This window comes from Herpailurus yagouaroundi, unplaced genomic scaffold (genome assembly GCF_014898765.1).
Source record: "Herpailurus yagouaroundi ecotype Mexico unplaced genomic scaffold, PumYag 159, whole genome shotgun sequence".
NCBI classification, from domain to species: domain Eukaryota; kingdom Metazoa; phylum Chordata; class Mammalia; order Carnivora; family Felidae; genus Herpailurus; species Herpailurus yagouaroundi.
The window spans coordinates 55,487,970-55,515,643 of NW_024412400.1; the positions used below are offsets into that span (position 1 = coordinate 55,487,970).

A 27,674-nucleotide genomic window follows, 5' to 3' on the forward strand; every position below is an offset into this window, starting at 1 on the left:
TAGGGTTCTCTCCATTTCTCCACGCTTCTGTGGCCAGGAAGTAGGGAAGGAAAAGGTGGAACCATGTCAGAGCAGCACTGGGGCAGGTGAAGCTTTCCACACTAAGGGAGCTGACTGTCCAGTCTAAAGTCCACCAGCTTATTTCCCCCGCTTCCTCCTTTTTGCTGTTTGCCTTTCAAGTTCACCACCTTTCTTGTATTTCTAGATCAAAAGGGTGATCAAAGGAGAAAAAGTGAAACTGCAGCTCACTGGTTAAAACTGCTGGATGGAATGTGGAATTTGTGATTTAACATTGCTTTCTCATTATCTTCTGTTCTTCCTGGGGCTTATGGTTAGTATTTGCATCACCAACTCTTGTTGAGATTACAGACCTACAGGATGTCTATTTAAAGAGGAAATAATAATGGCAAACGGCTTTTACTACATGTCAGGCATCATTCTAAGTGCCTAATATACGTTAATTTATGTAATCCTTAACAAAAACTTTGTGAGGTAGGTAATAGAATTATCTCCATGTAGATGAGGAAACTGAGGCAGAAGAGGTTTAAATCACTTATTCGAGGTTATACAGCTAGGAAGTGATAAAAGAAGGATTCAGTACTTTGCTTCAAGTGGTTCAGCTAGTAAGTGGCAGAACTGAGATTTGAGTCTGCACAGTCTGGCATCAGAGAAAAGCTTATGGATTACCAAAGAGGAATGGGCTGTGGTAAAGTCAGAATATGACAGATGGAATCTTGTGGTTTTCTTTTAGAATGAGTGTTCGAGAACTTTTATTGAAAACTTACAATCAAGTTTGAGCTTTGTTTTTTAAATCTAAAAGGAGTGTCAGGGTATAAGAGGTCTTACAAGGAAGTTCCTACCTGTAAGTCTCAAGTGTCATACTCTCTTAAATTCTATCATTAACATATCAAACCTTTGAGTTTTCTTTGGGTTCAACTGTTAGATATATTCTTAAAAGACTAATGTATTTTTTTTTTAATAATTACAATAGACATTTATTTAAAGTAATAACATTGGCAGCTCAAATAGTTCCAAATTGTACATTTTGGGTTTACCCAACTTCTTAAAAATATTTGAGGGCAGCTGCAACCACAGATATCAACTCCATGATTATTTATTTGCCCATTCTTCTCTTTCCCGAATAACTTCTTTCAGATATGGTTCAGGGTAGAATTTATCCTCCTCATATTTTGTCCACTACTCTTTAAGCAAGACCTGGTGCCTCATGGTCAGGTCCAGTGCTCTCTTAATGCGAAACATCCTGTAGTTATAAAGGTTCTCAGGAAGCCTTCTTATGGCCTCTTTCACATCATCATTCTCATATGTTATATCATCTTGCATTAGTCCCAGTTTATTGAACCCTGCAGCATTGTAATACCATTTTCAAATACCCTCCAGCCACTGGCTTGATGCTGCAACCACAGGCCAGCTCTCCATTTTGACCCGAGACTCTTAAAAGACTAATGTATTAAACTAAATGACAAAGGTCAGTGACTTAGTAGTTTTGAGCAAAACTAACCAAGTGAACCTAGAGCCTACTGGCCAGCTAACTTCTTTCCTTCCCTACTCCTTTCCTCTGTTCTTTGGTTTTGCTTATGGCTGCACTCCAAGTAATACCAGCAGCTTGTAAGTGTCCTCAAAAAATAGATTTCAAAAGAGGAGCAGGACATTTTTATTTCATGCTTGCTGCCAAGTTTCATTAAGCTGTTTTGCTGGATTTTCCATTTATTCCTCTGTGATTTTGGTGTAAATTTATTACCCAGCCAACATGTGGGCCAGTGCTTCTTCTCAAGCTTATGCTAATTGATAACAGAAACCAAAGCTGGAAGTTGGACAAGACAAAGCTGCAAGTGGAACACCGGGTGGCGAAGGGGGCACATATCATGTCTGGAGATAATGGTAAGTATGCTGGTGACCTGAGGTGAGGTACAGTGGGTGGGACTGGCCCAGGAAACATTGGAGACCAGTGGGCATGCACTGAGGGAGTGCCTGCTTGCTCAGGGTTGGGCACTGGGCACTTTGCATACAGTGGCAAACAAATTAAAGACCTCGCTGGCATCCTTCCTGATTCCTGAATTCAGATTTTAAAATAAGGCAATATATGGAATTTTCTAAAAGTCTCTATTGTGATGAATTGTTCCTCAGAACTCCCTAACAGCATTTCTTACCAACCTTAACATACACTTACCAAGTTGTGATTTCAGACAAGCCTGATGTAAAGTTCATTTGTTTTATATTCCTCTTACTACATACAAAAGGAAACACCATCATAAAGAGAAGAAAGATGATTATTTGTTTCAAATGCTACCACTAAATATTTTCATAAAGTATGTAGTAGGTATTAAGGTGTTAGGTGCTTTGAGTACTGAGCAGTTAGCTATAGAAATTTGTCACCAGGGAAACTCAGCTGGAAAGCACCTTGCAGATAAAATCTGGAAATGGCTAAGTAAAATGAGTGGATCACAGTGGTTTTCTTGGTGGCCACACAATCAGGATTAAGAAACCATGGGACTGGGAATTAGTCTTCTTGGGCTTGACTCCTGCTTTGCTGTGAAACAGTGGGAGGTCCATGTTAGCCTCTCTCTTAGTGTCTCACTGACCCACCTCACCAGGGATAACAAGCATTATATATAATGATGAATGGGGAAGTATCTTGGAAATTGAAACTTTGTACTATTTAAGATACTGTTGTTAGTTGTTAATTCTAGTTCATAATACAATTTTTTTTTTCTTCTTAAGTAGGCTCCATGACCAGCATGGAGCCCACGGTGGGGCCCAAACTCATGACATGAGATCAAGACCTAAACCAAGATCAAGAGTCTGACGCTCAACTGACAGAGCCACCTGGGCATCCCTAGTTCATAATATAATTTAAATGAGGCTCATTTATTCTTTGCAAATGGATTCTTTCCTCTATTATGATAATACCGTTGATAATATTTATATATTTCAAAGATTTTATTTTATTTTTTTAATTTTTTTTTTTAACATTTATTTATTTTTGAGACAGAGAGAGACAGAGAGAGACAGAGCATGAGCAGGGGAGGGTCAGAGAGAGAGGGAGACACAGAATCCGAAACAGGCTCCAGGCTCTGAGCTGTCAGCCCAGAGCCCGATGCAGGGCTCAAACTCACGGACCGCGAGATCATGACCTGAGCCAAAGTCGGACGCCCAACCGACTGAGCCACCCAGGCGCCCCAAGATTTTATTTTTCTAAGTAATCTCTACACCTAACATGGGGCTTGAAGTCACAACCCCAAGATTAAGAGTCAGCATTCTCTACAGACTAAACCAGCCAGAAACCCCTCCTTTAAAAAAAAAAAGAAAAAAAAAAAGATTTTATTTTTTTAAATGGATAATACTTATTTAATTAACAGAAATGTGATTTGTCCACAGACAAACAGCAAGTAGCAGTGCTGCAGCTGGGGCCCTGATGAAGTTTGGGGAGATCTATGAATATCCTGATTCACAGCCTGTGGTACTTTCCTAGGGTCTTCAGGTTAGCTGCTTGGGGTCTCACTTCCTCTTTAATTATGTATAACTGGCTTCTTACTCTGTAGAGTTACTATTTTCTAACTAGTCAAGAGAGATAACTTTCTGGCTTTAATACATCCCCACCACATTTTTACTGGTCATGGACTGTTTCTTCCCATATGGGCATCAGTATCTGGGTCCCAACCTATATCCTACTGATTATAGGTACTGCAGGTCAAAAGGTATCCCCTAGTTTATGTCTACATCCGTATGTACAGACCAGCCTAGGTCTTCAGGGAGGCTCTATTTCTGGTGGTCTGAGGAGCTGAGGAAATTGCCATAGGAGGTATCTTCTTGGAGTGACCACAGAGAGCCAGCCATGCTCTAATGGCTCAAATGGTTCCAGGCCCTCTCTGAGGAACCAGAATTCTCATCTGGCTTAGATCCCCAGGGCCTACAGAATAGCCCCGAAACAGCTGAGGGAACCTTAAAACTGATCAGTGTCAGACATTTTCCAGGCTGAGCTGCATGGATCGTTAGTCAACTTTGGGGGAGAGTTGCAATTGTCATAAACCTTGTGCTCCCAATATATGACCCCAGGGTTCTTCTAGGACATCTCAAGTATATCCTGGACTCTCTGTGATAGAGACTACTTGTTCACAATTTGCTGTCTACCAGAGAGGCACTAGCAGCCCTGAACCTGACTCTGTTGTCAGGCTGGGGCTTTTCCTCATAGAGTCCTAATATGGTCAGTCTCATCCTTGTTATAAGTTTCTTTGAAATACTTCATATTTCAAAGCCCAGCTCAAATGTCACTTTCTTTTCCTATAGGCTCCCAATGTGAACATAATAAATTACATATATATATACATACTATACCATACAGTGCTGTGTGCCCATAGTACTTTATCCATACTTGTAGTGGAATTCTTAACACATAGTGTCTAAAACGTGTCTGCCTTTGTGCTTAAAGGGAGCTATAAACTTAAGAGTAAAGACTACATGTGACTCATTTGATCTATTTATATATTTGCAAGGTCTCACATCATGATTGGAACATTCATGTTTATTGCCTTAAATTCTTTTCAAGGACAATGAGATGGAAATCAAAGATAGTACCACTCTTTTCCTGATTAATTATTTCAACACATTTATCAAAACCTACTAACATGTTATACACCGGCCTGCCATGAAGAAGCAGTTATGAATAAGATGCACATATGATTCCCCTACAGGGAGCTTATAGTTGGGTAGTCTTCTCTATTTTCATGCCTTGTTGTCCCTGATAAATCAATTGTTGCTTCTGGTGGTGGTGAGCTAAGCCAGACTGTTCCTTCTCACTCATCCAGGACATGGACATGTGTTGCTGATGCTGGTGGTAGAAGCAGCAGACAGTGAGCAGAATTGTACCCTCCCCTTCTGACTGTGTTCATGATAATTGTGACATGACCAATCATCATCTACTCTTGCCTGCTCTCCCCAAAGGGAACTCTAGATAAGTTCTGTAGCAGTGGAAAATGACAGATTGGATCCTGGGAGCCTAGGCTTGACATCCTGGAGTAAAAACTCTGGGTGGATGGAGCCAGAGAGTAAGGAGGGTATCAAATCCAAGAAGCCAAGTCCATTTCAAATCCAAAGGGCAAGCATAGGATAGAAAACAGGGGGCCGTTTTAGTTTAGAAAACTAGAGTTCGAAGTTTAGAGGCAATATTGGACAGAGATGAAGCTGAAAGGTAGGAATGGAGCTGGAGGTTAAGAGCTGGTTGATGTATCCAAGAGTTTTGCGGTAAAGAGGTAAGATGTCAATAATTTTCTGTTCTTGAATTTCTCAGCTTGCTGAGAGATAAGGGCTGGGCTGTTTGGAGGGTGATGTCAGCTTTATGGCTGAATAAGATGCCCATAGTTTGTGTCCTTCTCCCAACAACAATGTAGCATCCATCAGAGTGCCTTTGTAGAAGCTGTGGGATCCAGTACCACATGCCACAGGATCTGGGAGGAGTCTTTGCCCATCCATACATCACGTATTAGGCATATAGATGTTGGTCCCAGCTGTGGACTGTGAACTGGCTCTAGCCCCTTTTGGGCTGCAGTCCAGGAGCCCCCATAAAACAGTCTTCAACAGCCACCCACAAACAAAAGAGCCAGGTTTCCAGTGGAGAAGTTTCAGCACACCATAGAAACAAAAAAAGCATGAGTTTGGACGCATTGGAAGGGGTGAGAGGAACAGTTTGATGTTATCTCTATCACTTCTACCCCAAGGCAACACAGCTTAGGGCCAAGAGAAATCTTCTTGGCCTTTGATCTCTCCTGTAGAGGAAAAGGAATGTGTGGGTGAGCATCTGGCTTCCCCAGCTGTGTGGGACACTGCCAAAGAGGCTCATTTCTCTCTTCTCCATCCAGAGTACTGAGTCATGAGCTCCATGACTGAGGGAGGCAGGAAAAGTTGGAAGAGCAACAATCTGAACTCTTGGAGAGCATGAAAGAGATGTGGATCCTACTGTGTCACAGATTCCACCAAGAAGACTGCCCATGAACCACTAAGGACTCTTTGCTAGTGGATTCCCTCAATTGGCCCATAGGTATCCCCATTGCCTCAGTGCCCCACACTGTGAGTGCATTTCTTAGCATAAACCTTACAGGCCTGGAGAGAGTGGTGTGATATATTCAAAGTGGTGAGAGAACAAAACCTGTCAATCAAGAATTCAGAAGGGTACCTGGGTGACTCAGTTAAGTGTCTGACTTCAGCTCAGGTCATGATCTCAGGGTTGGTGAGTTTGAGTCCCACATCAGGCTCTGTGCTAATAGCTCAGAGCCTGCAACCTGCTTTGGTTTTTGTATCTCCCTCTCTGCCCCTTCCCTGCTCGTGCTGTGTCTCTCAAAAGTGAATAAACATTAAAAAAAAATTCAGAAAAGGAGAGATCAAGACTTTCACAGACAAACAAAAGCTGAAGAAGTTAATCCCCACTAGACCTGCCTTACAAAAAAATGCTGAAAGGCGTTCTTCCAGCTAAAGTGAAAGGATCTAATTAGTAACATGAAAATAGGCAACACACTGGTAAAGCTAAGCATATGGTCAAATTCAGACTAATACTGTAGTGGTGGTGTGTTAACCACTTTAGTATAAGATCAAAGGACGAGAACTAGAAATAACTATAGTTAGTACAATTTGTTAATACACAATATAAAAAGAAGTAAATTGTAACATCAAAAACAAAAGGGGAGGGGTAGAAAGGTGGACCTTCTATGTGTAATTGAAGTTAAGTTGCTATAAGTTTAAAATGGACAGTTTTAGTTACGAGATGGCTTATGTACACATCTTGCTAACCACAAAGCAAAAACCTGTAGTTGATTCACAAAAGATAAAGAGGAGAATCAGCAAATACCACAGAAAATCAATTCACAAAAGCAGGCAGAAAGAAAGGAAAAAAGGAACAGTGGAACTACAAAACAGCCAGAAAGCAATAAATAAGGTGACATTAGTAAGTTCTTACCTACCATTAATTATTCTAAATGTAGGTGAATTGAATCCACCAGTCAAAAGACAGAGAGTGGCTGAGTGGATAACAATACCCAACTATATGCTACCTACAAGAGACTTTCCACTTTCAGAACACACATAGGCTTCAAGTGAAGACATGGGAAGAGATATTCTGTGCAAGTGGAAACCAAAAGAGAGCAGGAGTAGCTATACTTCTATCAGACAAAATAGACTTTAAGCCAAAAATGGTAACAAGAAACAAAGTCATTATATAATGAAAATAGGTCAATTCATCAACATGTTATTACAATTATTTATGTCCTCATCACTGGAGCACCTAAATACAGTAAGCAAATAGAGATCTGAAGGCAGAAATAGACAAAATGATACAATTAATAGTAGGGGACTTTAGTACCCTTTCAACAATGGATACAGACAGAAAATCAGTAAGGAAACTCCAGACTTGAACTATACCTTAGACCAAATGGATCTAACAGACATATACAGAATGTTTCACCCAACAGAAGTGCAATACACATTCTTCTCAAGTGCACATGAAACATTCTCCAGGATGGATTATGTGATAAGTCACAAAACAAATCTTAGCAAATTTAAGAATATTGAAATCTTAAGTATCTTTCCTGACCACAATAATATGAAACTAGAAATCAATAATAAAAGGAGGAAAGATGGAAAATTAACAAACATATGGAAATCAATATGCTTGTGAACAAGCAATGGGTCTAAGAAATCAAAAGCAAAATTAAAAAATATATATCTTTAAACAAAAATGGAAACACAACATACCAAATCCTATGGGATGCAGTAAAAGTAGTTCTAAGAGGGAAGTTTATAACAATAAAGACCTACATTAAGAAAAAAGATCTTGGGAATGCAAGCTGGTACAGCCACTCTGGAAAACAGTATGGAGGTTCCTCAAAAAATTAAAAATAGAACTACCCTACAACCCAGCAATTGAGCTACTAGGCATTTATCCATGGGATACAGGTGTGCTGTTTCGAAGGGACACATGCATCCCCATGTTTATAGCAGCACTATCAACAATAGCCAAAGTATGGAAAGAGCCCAAATGTCCATCGATGGATGAATGGATAAAGAAGATGTGGTATATATACACAATGGAGTATTACTCGTCAATTAAAAAGAATGAAATCTTGCCATTGGCAACTACGTGGATGGAACTGGAGGGTATTATGCTAAGTGAAATTAGAGAAAGACCAAAATCATATGTCTTCACTCATGTGAGTACTTTAAGAGACAAAACAGATGAACATAAGGGAAAGGAAACAAAAGTCATATAAAAACGGAGGGGGACAAAACATAAGAGACTCGTAAATATGGAGAACAAACTGGGGGTTCCTGGAGGGTTGTGGGTGGGGGGATGGGCTACATGGGTGAGGGGCATTAAGGAATCTACTCCTGAAATCATTGCTGCACTATATGCTAACTAATTTCGATAAAAATTTTAAAAAATAAAAAAAGCAGAAAATACCCGCCCAAAAAAGAAAAAAGAACTATCTTTATCTGATTTCACACCATAAGCAACTACAAAAAAGAATAAACCAAGCCCAAAGTTAGCAGAAGAGGGGAAATAACAAAGAACAGCAGAAATAAATGAAATAAAGACTAGAAAGATAATAGAAAAAAGTCAGTGAAACTGAGTTGATTTTTTAAAAAGAAAAGTGATGGAGGTGTTAATTAATGCTACCTTAGTAATCACAGTATATAAGTGTATCAACTCAACGTGTTGTACACCTTAAACTTACACAATGTTTTATGTCAGTGGTGCCCAGTCTTATGGGTACAAGAGAATTGTAAAGAGTAGCCCTTGTCCTTTAAGGAACCTATTGCTTAGCTGTGAGAAACGAATCACACTTAAAAAAAAAAAAAAAAAAAAGAATGGAGTAAGATGGGGTTGAATTTAATTAAGAATCAGAAGACGAGAGACCCAAGTGGAAAGTGGCTGGGCTGGTGTGAGCTGAGGGCATGGGATGGCTTTATGGGCCTTGAGGCACAGGCTCATTCACAGCCATCAATTTATGCCACACAGTTCTTTCTCATGTTGGGAACCTCAGTGAGGTCTGTGCTCAGGCCACAATTTACACGAAGAAAGATAAGGTTAACAGTAGGATGCTCAGAATGCAGCTTTAGTCCATTCAACTTTTTTTTTCCCCCCTAAAATACCTTATAAAGAAATCTCATTTATCATAGAAATATTCTTAGCTCTCATACTTCAACCATGGGAAAGCCAAGAGCTACCCGAAGTTTTTTGTTTGGCCTAAAAGTCGTGTATAGTAATGTCAGCTGCTTTGATGTTGGCATTTCACCACAAGTGGATGACACAGGTCAATCTGCCTTTGGGACTGGGAGAGTTTCCCAGCTCCACCTGGAGCCTGACTCACCTCATTGACCTCTGTTGCTCTTTTTGTGGCATGTTTTCCGTTCTGCTAGATTGCCTTTCGCTGACTAAAAAGGTGGTTGCTCACCACTGAGGCTTGTGCAGGCACGTAACTGTTAGTACTAAGCAAGAGCCCCACGTGTCCTGGTGTCTCTCCCCAAGTTCTGCACATTTAACACTTGCCTTTGTGTTAGGAAGCATGGAGTTCCTTTGATGCATAAAATAAGATGTTCTCATTAATAACTGGCTTCCCTGTCCTTGCTTTGCTGTCAGGAGAGAACTGGATGATAAAACCTATGATTTATTTGGACTGGCTCCATTAAGAACTGACAGAGTGATGATTTGATTCCAGTAATGCTTTATTCTTACTCCATGTTTTGACTATTCTATCTAGCTGCGCCCCTGCTGAAAGTGACTCTTAATCACTAATTCTGAACTCACCGAAGAGTATAAAACAGTACATGTCACCTAAGATCTCAGTGGAATTACCTCTTATCAAAAAATTTCATAAGACTTTCAAACTCTTTCTCAAATTATTATGAGATGATTGAAAAGTCCAGACAACTTACAGGTTCACTTTTTGACTGACTTACCGTTACAGGTGTTTCATAGGGACCATGCAATTGACTGTACAGTGATTAATTTGTTCATTGATTTTATTCAACGCGTGTTTATTGGAAGTTAACTCTGCCATGCTCTGTTCTGGGTGCTGGGAATGGAGCAGTGAATTAAATAGAAACCTGCCTTCATTTAGTGGAGGAAAATAGACAAAAAACAGAGGAAATAATGCGATTGGTTATTTGAGCATGAGGAATGTTCAGAAGAAGGACAAAAATGAACTGGGGCAGGAGATAAAGGCTACTAAGTTTGTGGGAGAAGAATAGGGAAAACATCTCAGTTTATTTTAAATAGTGTTGTTTGGAAACTCACTGAGAAAGTGATATTAGAGCAAAGACTTGAAGGAGGGTTAGGAGTGAGCCACATGTGTGATGGGGGAAGAGTGTGCCAGGCAGAGGATGCAGTGGGTACAGGGGTCCTATGGTGGGAAGTATCTGCTACGTTTCAAGCCAGGCTGATGGTAACTTTAGAACACACAGGCACAGGGCTGTATGCATGCCAGACGCTGCTTTATATCCATTATCTCATTTAATCCTCCATGTTTCCCTAGTCCCCATTTCTAAAGGAAGAGACTCAGGCACAGACAGTTTAGATAACTTTCCCTAGATTACCTAGCTGGAAAGTGGTGGAACCCAGGAAGTCTGGCTCTAGCGTCTCTGTGCTCAGCCACACTGTTCTGCTGCCTGATATTTAAGCATATATTTGCAGATATGAGGGCGCTGCTTATCACATTGTACTGTGCCACTTTGCTTTCAGGATAAAATATTTTCCTGATCTTAATAGTGGCATTAGTTATGCTGGTCTTGAGCCACTGGTTTATTTCAATTTAATGAACACTGTGATCTGTGACAATTGCTGGTCATGATTTTATGTTAGCCATTGAATATTTAAAGGTCCATTCTTTTTTTTTTTCTTTCTTCATGTTGTATTTTTTTCTACCATAATAAACTACCTTAAATCCTTTTAGTTTTTTTATGACTTTTTAAATTTTTATTTTAGAGAGTGTGTGCGCAATCAGGGGAGGAGCAAATGGAGAGAGTATCTCAAGCAGGCTCCACACTGAGCATGGAGCCCAACACGGGGCTTGATCCCATGACCCTGGGATTATGACCTGAGCCGAGATTAAGACTTGGACACTCAACTGACTGAGCCACCCAGGCCCCCCTTATATCCTTTTAGATATAGGGAATGGTGAATGAATAGAAATACATTTATTTTATTATTTAAAAAATTTTTTTTTTATTTTTAGAATTTTTTAAATGTTTATTTTTGAGAGAGAGACACACATTGTGAGCAGGGGATGGTCAGAGAGAGAGGGAGACACAGAATCTGAAGCAGGCTCCAGGCTCTGAGCTGTCAGCACAGAACCCAATGCAGGGTTTGAACCCACAAACAGTGAAATCAGACCTGAGCTGAAGTCGGATGCTTAACCAACTGAGCCACCCAGGCGCCCCTAGAAATACACTTTAAAAGAAGGCTCAAGGTACTAAGCACTTTGGTACTGAGAAGCACCCTGGGAAAAGCCACCTTCCAGCTTGGCCTTGCAAAACTGGGATTCCCATTTCTCCATTCTCCCAGCCATGGCGTTTCTCCCAGTGCTCACTCAGGGTTCCCTCTGGAGCTGACAGAAGAGTAAAGATGCAGACTTCTCTCTGAAACCACAGCCCTGATGAATGCAGTCTATGTGGCAATTAGAAGCAGGGACTGAGATCAGACAACCAGTTCATACCCTGACCACCACCTGTCTGGTATCTGGGTCCTTAGCATCTTCACCTGTAAAATGTAGATCAAAATTAGTGTGTACCTCTTAGAGTTGTGAGGATTTAAATAGGATAATGTTCACATGTAAAGTGCATAGTACAGGGCTGATGCAAATAAACTCTATGGAAATCTTAGCTGTTATTACTATTAGTGACTCCCTTGAAAACAAAACACCACTGGGCTTGGTTGACATCTGTCTCCATTTTATCCTGTCAAATGCCCCGTGGGGCCTCTCTGTGGTACTGGCTCCTCACATCTTGGATCCCAAAATGAATATGGCCTGTTGGAAACCAAAACAAATATGAATAGTGAATGAAACTAAAAAGCACAGTCAGATTCCAGCTTACTAAAAGCCTCAGCCATACTAAAGATACGGCTTTGGTGGTACCTGTGTCGCTCAGTCGGTTAAGTGTCCATCTTTGGCTCAGGTCATGACCTTATGGTTCATGGGTTCGGGCCCCATGTCAGGCTCTGTGCTGACAGCTCAGCACAGAGAATCTGCTTCAGATTCTGTGTCTCCCTCGCTCTCTGCCCCTCCCCAACTCATGCGTGTGTGCTCTCTCTCTCTCAAGAATAAATACACATTAAAAAAAAATTAAAAAAAAATTAAAAAAAAAATAGGGCTTTGAAGAGATGCCAGAGAAGAGAGCACAAGGAGGAGAGGTACTGTGTCATAAGTACCGCTGCTTTGTAAGCCGGTCGTTCTCCCCCAAACCCCTTTCAATTGTTCAAGAAAAGTCAAGGCTTGTCACAAAATTGGCTTTGACTTTTTTAGGATTACTTCAAGTTCTGCAAGAAGAAAGTGATTCTACGAAAGAGGCTTAGAAAGTCCAATTAAATATTTCATTAATTGTGTTAGAATAAAAGAAAGACTTTTTCAAACAGCCCTACATGCTGTTTGTGGAGTGATGTGGTGCTGTGGGAAGAACATATGCATGGGGCCTGACTCCCAGCTGTGCAGTCGCAGGCTTTAAGAACTTCAGTCAAGGCCATAGGGTCCTCATCTGAAAATGGAGCTATTATCTACCACACGAGGCTGTTGACAGGATTACGTGGTATGGCTGTAGGAAATCTGGCAGGTAACAGACTTTCCAAGATGTTAGTCTCATTTTTTCTGAAGCCTTTTCTTCATTATTTTACTTTGTGCCACATCATTAGAACTGCTTAATTAGGGGCGCCTGGGTGGCGCGGTCGGTTAAGCGTCCGACTTCAGCCAGGTCACGATCTCGCGCTCCGTGAGTTCGAGCCCCGCGTCAGGCTCTGGGCTGATGGCTCGGAGCCTGGAGCCTGTTTCCGATTCTGTGTCTCCCTCTCTCTCTGCCCCTCCTCCGTTCATGCTCTGTCTCTCTCTGTCCCAAAAATAATAAACGTTAAAAAAAAAAAATTAAAAAAAAAAAAAAGAACTGCTTAATTAGTCAGCATTTTTACATCAAGTTTGTGGATTATCAAAGCCCTTTGCTAATAGGTCTGTCTCTTGCTGACTGTAAAAATTACAATGTAACTGCCTGTTGGCTTGTCAGTTATGCGAACTAGATGATTCAACCTCAATATTGCCAAATGCCTCAGTAGAATGATTTTATGAAAAACTTTGAAACTATAGTTAATGGAAATTTATTTTTTTTAATCTATGGACAGATTTTGCAAGTTGATAGTTTTCTTAATTTTAAGAGTTATTTTTTTCTGATGCTGCAGTGATCACAAAAATATGAAGATAAAATAAAATCACTCATAATTATTTTGCCTAGGAAAAAACACTACTAACTTTTAATTTTTTCCTTTTTTAAAAGTGTTATTTACACATGAGAGAGCTCATGTGTGCCTAGAAAAAAACACTACTAACTTTTAATTTTTTTCCTTTTTTAAAAGTGTTTATTTACACATGAGAGAGCTCATGTGTGTGATTGGGGGAGAGGCAAGGAGAGAGGGGGAGAGAGAATTCCAAACAGGCTCTGCACTGTCAGCATAGAGCCTGACGCAGGGCTTAATCTCACAAACTCATGAGATCACAACCTGACCCGAAATCAAGAGTCGGATGCTCAACCGGCTGAGCCATCCAGGCACCCCTTAATTTGTTTCCTTTTTATATGCATAGTTCTTTATATGACTTTTTCCCACCTAAAAGTATATCATAAGTCTTTCCTGCATTGCTAACATTTAAATTACTTCCATAATGGATATACTGTGATCTTCATAATTATTTTCCTAATTAAAATATTAAAATGCTCCAAAACTACTCTGCAAGAAATGTTTTGGAATGTAAGCCTTTGTCTGCATTCCTGATTAGTACCTGACGATAAATTTCTAGAAGTAAAATTATTGGGTCAATCTTAAGCTATTTATTGCTATGTAACGTGTTCTCAAAACTTAAAACCCAGTCTCTTAAAACAATAGCAATCATTCATTTGCACACAATTTTGCCATCTGGGGACAGTTTGCCTCACCCCACATGATGTTACCTGGCTGGGTAGCTTGACTGGGGCTGGAGGATCTACTGCCTAGGAGACTGTCTCGAATGACTGACAAGTTGGTGCTGGCTGTTGGCTGGGGCCTTTGCCCTGACCTAGGTGGTCTTCTCCATTGGATTCCAAATGGGGGAGGTGGAAGCTGCCAGGCCACTTAAAGGCTGGGCATGGAACTGGCACAGGGTCTCTTCCAGCTTGCTCTCGTGGTCAGAGCAGTCCCAGGCCAGTTTCCAGAGAGTGGTTAGACCACATCTCTTTCTGAGGGGAGTGACAAAGAATTTTTGGTCATATTTAATCTATCATAGTCAAAGAACACATTGTCGAAGGATCTTTATACGCATCACCAAATCATTTCCAGAAAAGTTGTAATGGTATGCAGTTCCACCAGCAGTTCTTGAGAATGCCCATCATCACACTAAACAACATTAAATACTGAAATTTTAGGGGCACCTGGGTGGCTCAGTCAGTTAAGCGTCCGACTTCGACTCAGGTCATGATCTCGCAGTCCGTGAGTTCGAGCCCCGCATCGGGCTCTGGGCTGATGGCTCAGAGCCTGGAGGCTACTTCCGATTCTGTGTCTCCCTCTCTCTCTGCCCCTCCCCTGTTCATGCTCTGTCTCTGTCTCAAAAATAAATAAACATTAAAAAAATTAAAATAAGTAATATTGAAATTTAAAAAATCTCTACTTATTCAATATGTAAAATGTGAGATCTCATTGTTTTACTTTGAATTTAGGTGATTATTAGTGAACTTTGATATGTTTGATAAAACTATATATTTCTTTGGGAACTGCTCATTTTGTGGGCCATTTGCTTATGTGTTAAACATAAATTTATATAAGTCTATTTATTACTGACAATAATAAGGTATCATATTCATTATAAGTATTCCTTTCATTTCTCTTAATTAAAAATCAAAAACCTTTCCCTCTTAATTGAGAAAAAATTAGAGAAAACTATTTCCTATTAAATTAACATGATTCTACCAGATTGCATAAATCTTTCACCTTATGAAATTAATTTGATTTTCATGAGAGTCTGGCAGCAATGCATTGGTCTCAAAATAATGGCATATATTATAATAAAATATTTTTAATCAATGAAAGTTTTACCTAACATGTCAACAGAAATCTAAGAAATCATATCATTTATTAATTATCTTCATTTTGAAGGGACTAAACCAAAAAAGTTTAGATAACTTTATCAGAACAGAAATTGATGAGTAAATGTGTTTTCATCCCTTAATTTTCTCATTATCTTTTAGCAATCTCGTGGGCAAGCTCCTTACCCACCCTGAGTCTCTGTTTTTCTAACTGCAAAATGGGGTTATAATAATATGAGGCTCAGAGAAGATATTTGTGAGGGGCCTAGTACAGGCAAGGCCCGGCATGTTGTGGACACCATCATTCTTTGCTTATTCTGTTCTTTCTCATGAACCAAGAAAGACCTTCCTATTAGAATATCAGAGTCAGTTCTCTGAATGGCTTTCCAGGCCAGGGTTTGCGTTTTGGGAATGCTATCACATAGCTCACCCTCAGAGTCCATTCCTCACAGGTTGGTGTTTCCACAGAGTGTGTTTTGCCTGTGGTGCAAATCAGGCACCTGTTCCAAACAGCACAGCACTATTATCAGGGCGCAGTGAGGGCAAATGTCTGTGAGACACTATGATACAGTCCCTTGAGAATAACCCTTTGGGAGCTTCTCAGAGCAATCTGGTGTCCAGTCTTCACACTCTGAGGGTTCCATATTTGTATTATGACTAATAATAGTTTTTACCTGCATGGCGCTTGACAGTTTTCATAGGATTTCCACGTGTTTTGTCTCCTTTGATCTTCATAGCTATCCTAGGAGGCCTGCAGTTCAGGTCATATTATTTCCCTTTTATGCATGAGAAAGTCAAGGCTTGGAGGGGTTATGACTTGTCCAAAGTTACAAACCTAGCAAGTGCCAGGCCCAGTATCAAATGGCTCCTACAGGCCCCATCCAGAATTTTTCCATTGGATAGTGTGCTGCCTAATTCTCCACCACGGGCATTTTAGCAGGTGGCTCTGGGATGAGATATACGCGATGGATTTGTCTCCTTGTCTTCCATTACATGGATGGGAGAGTGTCATAGTCAATGTGGACTCTAGAGTCATTGTTGGATCTTGGCTCCATCTCTTGTTAATTATGTTGTTGCAAATTATTTAACCACTCTGGGCCTCAGTTTCTCCATATATAAATGAGAATAACACTGGTACCCAACTTATAGGAGTATTGGAGATTTAAATGAGACCATCTATGAAAAACACTAGCACAAAGCCTGACACCCAAATGAATGTTAACTAAAGCCCCTCTTCCTACTTGGTGTGATCAGAGAAAGTGAAAGCTTACCTTCCAACAAAATGTCTGCACAGCTGGCCTTTCACTATGCTTTGGACTTCAGGCATTGGTTTCAGGAGGGCTTTGTTGTAAAAGAACCATTTTTCATAGGCACCTGCCCTGCACTGCACCGGGCATCTTCAGCATCCTCAACCACGTTATCACAGTTAATCACATTGGGGACAGGTAGGTATTGATTATTTCCAAAAAATAAAAAAAATCACCCATTAACTCTTGTTAACATTTTGGTATATTCTTTGTCTGTCTTGTATAACCTTTAAGAAACTGGAGCTGAAGGTGAGCAGAATATGCCACCCCCCAAAATACCCTTTTGGCATATTGGTTATTTTGAATTAAAGTTACCTAAAAGATAGCTAGCTGGTACCAGAAGGGCATTCTGACCCTCCTCTGTCCCCCTGAAAGCCACATGGAAGTTACTTTTCCTGTACCCAAAGGATAGAAGGCACTCTTATCACTAGAGATAGGGAATTTAGGGCCAAGAAGGCTGTATTAGCAAAACTAGTTGTTTCTTCACTAATATAAAGCTGAAACCCCTTTTTCTTGTCGATTCTTCACAAATTTATCGTTTCCTTGTCTGAAAGGTATAAAAGTTTCCTGCTTTGGTCACCTCTTTGAGTCTCATGTTTTTTATGGGGCTCTCATATGAACAAAATTAATTTTTTTCTCCCGTTAATCTGTCTAATGTCAATTTAATTATTAGGCCAGCCAAAGCAGCAAGAAGGGAAGAAGGAAAAAGTTTTTTTACCCGTGTAGTTTCGGTGCCTAATGTGGAGCTCTCCACTGGCTGCAGCCGCTGAGAGGTCCCGGGACCTGTGACAGGAGCCAGCAGAAGGTAAGAATTCTTACCATGCCAATCTTCCAGTTCTTTGCCTGCAGAGTCTGGTAAGTGACCACTCGAGAGTGGTGAGAGTTCTTTCCTTTTTCTAAATTTAGATTAGCAGGAGAGAAAATTTGTGTGAACTAGTTCCTCGGGTATAGCAACTCTGGTAAAAGTTTGTTATGAGCACTCTTGTTTTTTATTGATCCTTTTTCTCCCAGAGATGGTCATTGTTTTCTTTTGTCTCTGTCTTTCATGTCATTTGTCACAACAAAGAAAACCATAGAGCAGAACACAGGCATGAGTCCTATAAGCCTGTTATTTGAGCCAGCATCACAGACTGGTGAGTTCACAGTTCTCACCAGACCAGCATCTGTTTAGACAAGCTTTGCTGGGGGTCACCAGATAAAGTTTTTCTTTCATCTTGTTCTATGTCCTCAGAGCTTGGCTTTATAACTAGTGAGACTATTCTGTTTGGTCACTGCCAGCCAGAAGATACACATACCAGCTTGCATTTGGTGGCCAGTTGAATATTAGGGTTCTGAGGCACTCAGTTACAAGCAGTACTTTCTTTGTCTGGCCATGCCAGTTCTTAGGGGAGTTTGTCATAAGAGCTTCCAGCCCATAAGGGGCCTTTATTGTCTGAACCTTTGCTGTCTTGTTAGTGCTGGAAAAGTCTCATTTTAGTAGCGCTTGTGTAAGTCTGTAGCTGGAGTCATCTCACGTTCTCATGGGAAACTGGAGACACCATTTTCATTACACCATTCTTACTGCTTGTGACTCCGAGTCTTTGCTTTTTTAAGCTAACTCTGGGGGTGAACTTTCTGGGTCTGATGAGTGCTGCATCTTTTGTACTCTCTTTTGGGACGCCTCTTATGTCTTGTGTGCCATAAAATTGTTACTGATTTGAGTGACTATTGAGATGGATATAAGAGCCTACTTGTCAATGATGGGTGCTTGGAATTGGAAAACTTCTGTATTTGAAAAAAGTTTTAGAGAGCTCTCGTTCCGAAAAATTGTCCTATTCGTACCTATTGTAATATCAAATTAAAAAGTGGACACAAAGAAGTATAATGGTTAGCCTTAGGGACTTCCTTAACAAGATGGAAGAACAGAAATTAGACTTAGGAAAAAGTTAAAATCCACATTCAACATAAATGCCCCTTCTTAAAATCTAGCTCTATTTCTTCAGCAAATTCCCTTAGCTCGCCAAACTCCTCCACCTTTCCCACAGAATCCCTTAAACACCTGGCTACCTGTTTTAACTTCTCTTCCCCTACAAGATTTATAGAGAACACTCCAGCCTAATCTTTAGGTCCAGGGCATACAGGTCTCTCATGTAAATGCTGAAAGCCAGGAAGTATATTTAGCAAAAGCAGCAGGAAGTAAATTTAGCAGACTTGTTTTGCTGTCCTTTCAAACTGCCCCTGCTTTCCAGGTCTCTATGATCAGGCTCTGCCAGGCTCAGGCCTTCCTATGCAATATCCTTTGCAGATGTATTTTGGAATCCTCCAGCCCCACCTGAAGAATTCATGTCCTCTGGACAGCAACTGATCTTTTAAACTATAAAGCCCTTTTACCTCCACTTTCAGAAGATACTACCCAATTGCGATAGAAATTAGATTAGTGGCCATTTACAACCTCACTCACAAGAGCCTTGATTAGCTGCAAAGGTGTTCTTTTCACCCTTGATTGTACTGTAGTTAACAGACAAGTCAGATGGACCCCTGGAGAAAACCCCTCTCAAAGAGGAAACACATGACCAGAATTTCTCTCAAGCCCTCCTATGAATGATCAGGAAATGGAGCAGCTGAAGGCTACTGTTCAGGGGCTGATAGAAGCAGTAGTTGAACTTTTCCCACTACGGGGAACTGGTCTAAGTTTGAATTGTATGTTGAGAAAGAAGGAGAGCATCCAAAGGCCTTTGTTGAGCACTTTATACAGATTTTTCAAAGGCATACTGCACTAAATTCTGAAGCTCTAGAACATAGAGATCTTTTAGTTTCTACCTTGGTAGGAAAATTCCTCCCTGATATCAAAAAGGCAAATTCAAAACAATGTGATTGGGTGGGCTAGTCAACCTCTAAGCATTATAATGGGAGAAGCTATCCAATTCTTTGAAGATAGCCATCAGGAAAGGAGAAAAAAAAGGAGTTGAAATTAACAATTCTTGATTTGCAATTTGGATATTTAGAGAAAAAAAGCATAACTCTGAGAACAACAAAGTCCACAGAGAGTCTTTCCTACTTGCCTCCAGACATTTTCAAATGTAAAAAATCAGGACCCTGGAAATGCAATTGTCCTGCACTTTAAAAAAAGAAATTTAGAGTCACCTGGGTGGCAAATATTGGGGTATCCTTGTCTATTATCTGAAATTTAAGGTAAATACTATTTAAGTAGGCTTCATGCCAAGCACAGAGTCCAACAGAGGGGTTGAACTCACAACCCTGAGATCAAGACCTGAGCTGAGATCAAGAATCAGACACTTAACTGACTGAGCCACCCAGGTGCCCCTAAGGTAAACACTACTTAAATTTCTCTCTCTTTTTTAAAATTAAAAAAATATATTTTTTAAAATTGTATTTATTTGAGCTCAAATTGAGCAACTGAGCATCTGTTGATTTCAGCTCAGGTCATGATCCCAGGGTCATGGGATGGAGCACCCCATTGGGCTCCATGCTGAACATGGAGTCTGCTTGAGATTTTCTCTCTCTCTCTCTCTCTCTCTCTCTCTCTCTTCCTCTGCCCCTTTCCCCAGCTTGTACTCTCTGTCTCAAATAAATAAAATGAAAAATGTATATTTTTTTTAATTTAAAAAAAGAGAGAAAAATTTAAGTAGTATTTACCTTAGGGGCACCTGGGTGGCTCAGTCAGTTAAGTGTCTGATTCTTGATCTCAGCTCAGGTCTTGATCTCAGGGTTGTGAGTTCAAGCCCTCTGTTGGACTCTGTGCTTGGCATGAAGTCGACTTAAATAGTATTTACCTTAAATTTCAGATAATAGGCAAGTATACCCCAAAATTCCTGAGATAAAACTTGCATTCTTTCTCTGTCCCTTGAAGATGTGAGTCTTACCATATCTTTGAAATGTAAACACCATAGGAGGTAACTAAAACACTGTCCATAATCACGTGAGACTGAAGGAAATAAAGTGTGTGTAGGAGGTTTTTAAAAATCCAATGTGCAATGAAATCTCCCTTGTTCAAACTCTAGTCTACAGCTTTCATAAGATTACTTGTCAAGGGCAAATACAAATCTTAAAAGTCTTCTCCACAAATAGTAAAAAAATTAGCCACATGAGTGGGTAAACTTACCTTATTCCAACTGCCAGAAATACAATTTGGATCCAACTGTTATTTGTAAACTAGTGAGTTTTGTATTATTGTACCTGATTCATGGCTAAAATTTTAGAATGAAAGCTCTAAGTTCTCAGTTTGTGTCTGCCCTGTGTGTTAATTTATGTATGTTTATCCACATGTTATAAATGTGTGATTGATGTTTCCTGTCTCCAAATGGTGTTACCAAAATTAATTTGTAGTAAAACCCTATTTAATTGGCTTAAAGAAAGATAAGCACTTATCAAATTAAATATTTCTAAACTCTCAGAAGTGTAATAGAAATCAACCCACGTACTCTCAATTTCATGTCATCTGGGGTAGCTTTGGTAAATAAAACCTAGTTTAAGTTAGTTGGTGTAATTAAAAAAATGAATGTCTTTAGAGTTATTGGCATTTAAAAACAGTTAATGGTACTGTATTTTAGGTTTACTAAAAGTCAAATAAGCTCATGTTATCCCTGTTACAAAATTTGTCAGCAAGAAAAATAAGTTAAGATGATGGCTAGCTGCTTTAAAGTCTTATGAAATTTTCAGTAATCTAAATATGATTATTAAGAATAAGTGAATTAAATAAATGTAAGGAAGATAAAAATGTTTAAGTGAACTTTCAATAATAATCATTAAAATTTTTTTAAATATTTATTTATTTTTGAGAGAGAGACAGAGTGTGAGTTGGGGAGGGGCAGAGAAAGAGGGAGACACAGAATCTGAAGCAGGCTATAGGCTCTTAGCTGTCTGCACAGAGCCTGATGCGGGGCTCAAATTCACGTACCGTGAGATCATGGCCTGAGCTGAAGTTGGATGTTTAATCGACTGAGCCACCCAGGCACCCCAACAGTAATCATTTTTTAATGATACGTCTATGTAAATTTTCTTAAATCTCTTTGGCAACTTAAACCCTCAGAGTTTTGCTAAGTTAAGTATAAATGATGGAAATTCATTGAATATCTAGGTCATTTCTAAGTAAGGTAAAATACAGAAACATTAATTATTGAACATAGGTTTATATACTTTTGGCTTCTTATTGCAGAGATACTAAACATATTTGGATCTACCAATAAACATGTCTTATTTCACATTAAAAAAATTGTACTTCAAGAAAACATATGCTTCTAGAGGTTATGAAATGCTTAATGGGTTTGACAATCTACAGAATACTGGTATAATAGTTCACAATTGCTTACTTAGTTTTCACTAAAAATAAATGTTTCTAACAGTTAAGAATTCTAATTAATATATAAAATAGTAAGGAAAAGAAAACTATGCAAGCAAAGAAAGATGTGTTTTGGCTAAGAAAAGGTATGAGACATGGAGATGTATTTTTGTTAAGGGAAAAAGTAGTATAATAGCTCGTTGCTTAAGAGGAAAAAGAAATAGAGAGAAGGAAAGACAATTTTTCCTGTATGGTCATGCTAGCTAAAATTGAATATATTTATTATAAGCGTTTTTTGAAATAAGGTCTAATATCAATAGTGTATCAATAGTGTACTTATGTAAAAAAACACTTAAATTTCTTTTGTCTGCTAACAGGACAGTTTTCTTGGACTATTGGTCTGCTTTTGATAAGATTGTAGAAGGTTTTTCTTTATCCTTTAAGAAATCTGCCTAGAAGGCAAAGATTTTGTGTTTTGTTTTAATTTCCTCACGTTATGTTCCCTTTATGAGGTCTTTGATTACTTAAAACAGAGTCTTCTCTATTAAAAGAACTAAATTTTTTTCTACTGTGTAACTTTCTGTATTTTCCTGCAAAGTCTTTAGTTGTTTTTAGTTGTCACTTTGGTTAAATGAATAACTTAATATTGTTCCACACTAACCTGTGATACTTTAATCAAATGTTTAAAACCTACTGATATTTTTGACAAACTTTTCCCAAATCAAATTCCTTTTTTTTTAAAGTTTATTTATTTATTTTGAGTGGCGTGGAGAGCAGGGGGGTTGAGAGGCAGAAAGAGAGGGAGAGAGAGAAAATCCCAAGCAGACTCTGCATCTGCAGTATGGAGCCTGACATGGGGCTCGAGCCTGGGCTCGAACACATAAACCTCAAGATCATGACCTGAACTGAAACCAAGAGTCAGATGCTTAACCCACTGAGGCACCCCTGCCCCAATCAAACTCTAAGTGAAGTCTTTTTGACCTTGAGCTTACTTTGGGATTTTGTAGAGGGTCCCTGGACCATCTTGAAAGATCTATTCTCTCTCCTTGTAAAGAAGAGAGTTGATAAACTAATTGGAATTATTTGATATGTTAAATTACATTGGAAGCATTATTAAATCAGAAGTGATGTTAAATCTTCTTTGTGTTGTATTTGTATGGATATAGATTATTATTATTTAAAGTTTATTTATTTTGAGAGAGAGAGGGAATGAGAGAGGGAACACATGGGAATGGGTGGGGAAAGAGCAGAGAGAGAAGGAGAGAGAGCATCCCAAGCAGGCTCTATGCTGTCAATGCGGAGCCGGGCATAGGGCTTCAACTCACTAACCATGAGATCCCAGACTTGAGCTGAAATCAAGAGTCCCAATGCTTAGCTGACTGAGTCACCCAGGTGCCCCTGTATGGATAGGTATTATTAATATATGTTCCAGAAATTGCAGGGGCGCCTGGGTGGTTCAGTCAGTTTAATGTTCCACTTCAGCCCAAGTCATGACCTCGCACTCCGTGAATTCGAGCCCCGCATCGGGCTCTGTGCTGACAGCTCAGAGCCTGGAGCCTGCTTCCGATTCTGTGTCTCCCATGTCTCCCTCTCTCTCTGTCCCTCCCTTGCCCATGCTCTATCTCTCAAAAATAAACATTAAAAATTTAAAAAACATATACATATATGTTCCAGAAATTGTATAAAATTTTTAAAAATATGGTAGGTAATGTTATTAGTCATAATTGCATTTATCATCTTAAAATGTTGTGTCATAGAAATAAATTACCTTGTTGATTGCATCATAAAAAATTCTCATCAGATCTTTTACTATGGCCTTTTAAAAGCCTTCTGTCTTTATAGACAGTTATTATTTTAGTCAGATGCTTTTGCAAAAGTGTTCCTGCAAAAATGCTTCATCTTCAAGGAGATTCACAGAAAGGACTCTAACAATTACAGGTTTCTGATTACTTTTAGATAATACCACTGAACTGGGTAAGAATTTATGGAACTCTTATGGAGAAACTAGAGGCTTCATAAAACTGCTAACAAAACATCAAGATCAACAAAATTAATTATATGGAAATGAATAAACTGATGAAGATGATTATAACTTTTTATGACTTTTGTTTGAAATATTGCTGGTTCTTTACTGTTTTGTTTTTCCAGATTTAAGGAAACCTTTTTCTCTTTTCTCCTAAGCTATCAGCAATTTGGTAAAGGATACCTTTGTGACAAAGATGAAACAATTACTTTTTCTCCTTACCTGATCCCTCCAGTATTTGAAAACTTTTAGTGAGTATTCTTATTTTCATGGCAATATAGTTATTTGCATAAGTTCAGTAAAAATCTATCTTCTCATAACATAATTGGAAATAGTGGTTATATTATTAAGGCTTTAACTGGCTTTTACATTTGAGAGAGATGTCCATAGACCGGGCAGCTTTAAAGAACTAAAAGCAGCTTTGGGGTGCCTGGGTGGCTCAATCGGTTAAGCGTCCAACTTTGGCTCAGGTCATGATCTCACAGGTTCATGGGTTCAAGCCCCATTTCAGGCTCTGTGTTGACAGCTCAGAACCTGAAGCCTGCTTTGGATTCTGTGCCTCCCTCTCTCTCCTCTCCTCCCCTATTTGCACTCTGTTTGTCTCTCTCTCTCAAAAATAAATTAAAAAAAAAAAAAAAAAAACAAAATACAAAAAAAGCAGCTTTAAGGAACTAATCACATTGTTCCTTAAAAATATGGTTAATGAATCATACTGACTTTATTGGGGTCAATAAAGCCCCCTTATCAAAAACAGCCTGATGCCTTACTTATAGGGTACCCAAAACCCTATGAGGCAAGTAAGGAAGGTCACTTCCTGGCAGGCCCAGGAACCTCAAAATATTTTGGGGACCTTGCAAAGAAAGGAATTCACCCAAATCTATAGATATTGCAGGTAAAAATCTGATTACAATTATTGGTTTGACTTTTTAGCCTTAAGAGGCTTTTAAAAATCCAATCTGAGATTTGTTATGAAAAGTTCCAGCAAAGCAGACTTTAAAAGAGTTTATATAGTTAATCACTAGTCTTATTGCACTTATGTAAATAATCAGGCCAAATTTATTAATACAAGACTTATTTGCAAGCAAATTCATCTTACTTTGATTATCTCTGAGAGAAATGGGGTTGTCTATAGAGAGAAAAATGATGTTTGATGGAAAACCGTAGTACAGCATTATAGATATCAGATTCTAGTCCTGTTAATTATCTTTGAGGTTTTTTTTGTCTACCAGTAAATTGGACTGGATACTGAACGTGTCTAATTTCCTCCCATTTGTAGCTACAACTCTCCAAACTAACATCTCCCATCCCTTTGACTTGTAATCGTTGAGAAACTGAAACTGCCCTTTCCCAAAGCCATGAGCGCTGAAGTTGGACAACTTGATATAAACTTCAGAGAAATCACCATAATAGTTCACATGTGGACAGTCTTCATGACTGCTGGCTGCTGTGTGATCACTCAGAAGGATCACCAGAGATATTCAAACAGCAAACCAGGAAAATTTGTCAGAGTGCCCCTGCCTGTCCTCACTCCATTGGAAGATGTTTTGAGCCTGACATCTAAAAATCTTCTTGACTAGCTGCCTTCAGAACTCAGACACTGCAATTATAGTCTGTTCCAATAATTAACTATTGTTTTTATTTTATTTCCATAGAAATGTATCCTATTAAATACTTGGTGCAGGTGCTCATACCATGTAAGCCTAACCTTGGGAGCCTACCTGCAACACCGCCTCCTGAAATGAGACACAACTGTTTAACTGAACTGACCTGTTTTCATAGACAAGAGACTTGTTCAATGAGATAAGGGAGAAATTTGCCAATCAGCTTCTGAATTGTGAAACTTCTTTGAAGTTTCAAAGATGGGGCAGAATATTGCCACCCCAAAATATGCCACTTTGGCATATTGATGATTTTGAACTAAAGTTACTTGAGAAACAGCCAGTATAAGAACGCTCTGACCCTCCTCTGTACTCCAAAAGTAGAAAATAAATCTATCATGTGAAAGGTATTCTCCCTGTACCAGAAAGGAAGAAGCATTTATCACTGGAGACAGGGGATTTAGAGTTGAGAAGACTGGATAAACAAAACATGTTACTTCTTCACTAATTTACTACCTCAAACCCAAACCCCTTTATCTTGTCAATTCTTCACAAATTTATCATTTCCTTGTCTGAAAGTTATAAAACTGCTTGCTTTGTTTCCTTCTTGGAATCTCATATTTTTTATAGGGCTCCTGTATGTATGAAATTAAAAATTTTTCCCTCCTATTAATCGATCTTATGCTGATTTAATTATTAGACCAACCAAAGCACGTAGAAGGGGAAAAGAGAAAATATTTCCACCCCTGCAGGTTCATATTGTATAAAGATTTTTTGTGGTGTGCTTTCTTTTCTTTTCTTTTCTTTTCTTTTCTTTTCTTTTCTTTTTATTTATTTATTTATTTATTTATTTTTTAATTTTTTTTTTCAACGTTTTATTTATTTTTGGGACAGAGAGAGACAGAGCATGAACGGGGGAGGGGCAGAGAGAGAGGGAGACACAGAATCGGAAACAGGCTCCAGGCTCTGAGCCATCAGCCCAGAGCCCGACGCGGGGCTCGAACTCACGGACCGCGAGATCGTGACCTGGCTGAAGTCGGACGCTTAACCGACTGCGCCACCCAGGCACCCCATCTTTTCTTTTCTTTTCTTTTTAAAGTTCATAGCAGCTTTATTTGTAATAGACAAAAACTGGAAAGAAACTATGTTTATCAATGGGTGATTGGTTACATTGATATATTCATACCATGGAATAATACTTAGCACTAAAAGTGAACAAACTATTAATAGATACAATAACTTGCATAGACCTCAAGGATATTATGTTGAATGAAAAAAGGCTTTCTAAAAAGGTCATGGACATCATGGTTCTATTGAAATAACATTCTTGAAGAAGATAAAATTATAGAAATTAAGAGTAGTTTACTGGATGCCAGGTGTCAAGAACAGAGGAGGGTAGGGAATATGCTATAAAATGGCAACACAAGGGATCAGTGTGGTGATACTATTCCATAGATATATATTTTTAAATTTTTTTTAAGTTTATTTATTTTTGACAGAGAGAGAGAGTGAGCATGAGCTAGGGAGGGGCAGAGAGAGAGGAAGACACAGAATCTGAAGCAGGCTCCAGGCTCCGAGCTGTCAGCACACAGCCTGACGTGGGGCTTGAACTCACGAAATGTGAGATCATGACCCAGGCCAAAGTTGGACGCTTAACTGACTGAGCTACCCAGGTGCCCCCATAGATATATATTTTTTAATTGAATTATGGTTGACACACAATATTACATGAGTTTTAGGTGTTGTGGGTTGCTTTCTTCACTTCATGTTTACATTTTTTTTCCATATCTTTGGTAATGCTAAAAAATACTCCTTTATGGTTGCATTGGGGATTCCATCTGTGAAGATGCTATTATTTAATACCAGTTTGGTATGTGGGACAGTTAGTTTTATTTTCCTGTTATAAATAACACTAGGATAAACATCCTTTTACACAAGTCTTTGAGATCTTATCTGATTATATCAATTAAATTACCTCATAAGTAAATTCCTTAAAATAAGTTCCTGGAAATGGAATACATTTTTAAAAATAAATTCCTAGAAGGGGCACCTGTTTGGCTCAGTTGGGTAAGTGTCGGACTTCAGCTCAGGTCATAATCTTGGGGTTCGTTGAGTTCAAGGCCCACATCGGGCTGTCTGCTGACAGCTCAGAGCCT

General features: G+C 39.1%; 1 long non-coding RNA gene and 1 pseudogene across 2 annotated transcripts; one reads left to right on the forward strand and one right to left on the reverse strand.

The window, feature by feature from the left end:
• Positions 1-822: 822 nt before the first annotated feature.
• LOC121033938 (cytochrome b-c1 complex subunit 7-like) lies at positions 823-1,446 on the reverse strand (annotated as a pseudogene).
• A 1,727-nt stretch (positions 1,447-3,173) lies between these two features.
• On the forward strand, positions 3,174-26,349 carry LOC121033941 (uncharacterized). 2 transcript variants are annotated; one of them, XR_005792212.1, is made up of 4 exons: positions 3,174-3,499; positions 16,683-16,868; positions 16,950-17,424; positions 25,197-26,349. It is a non-coding gene; the product is annotated as an uncharacterized LOC121033941 (long non-coding RNA). The 2 variants fall into 2 exon arrangements; XR_005792211.1 differs by lacking the exon at positions 3,174-3,499 and having other exon boundaries at positions 15,103-16,868.
• Positions 26,350-27,674: the final 1,325 nt, after the last annotated feature.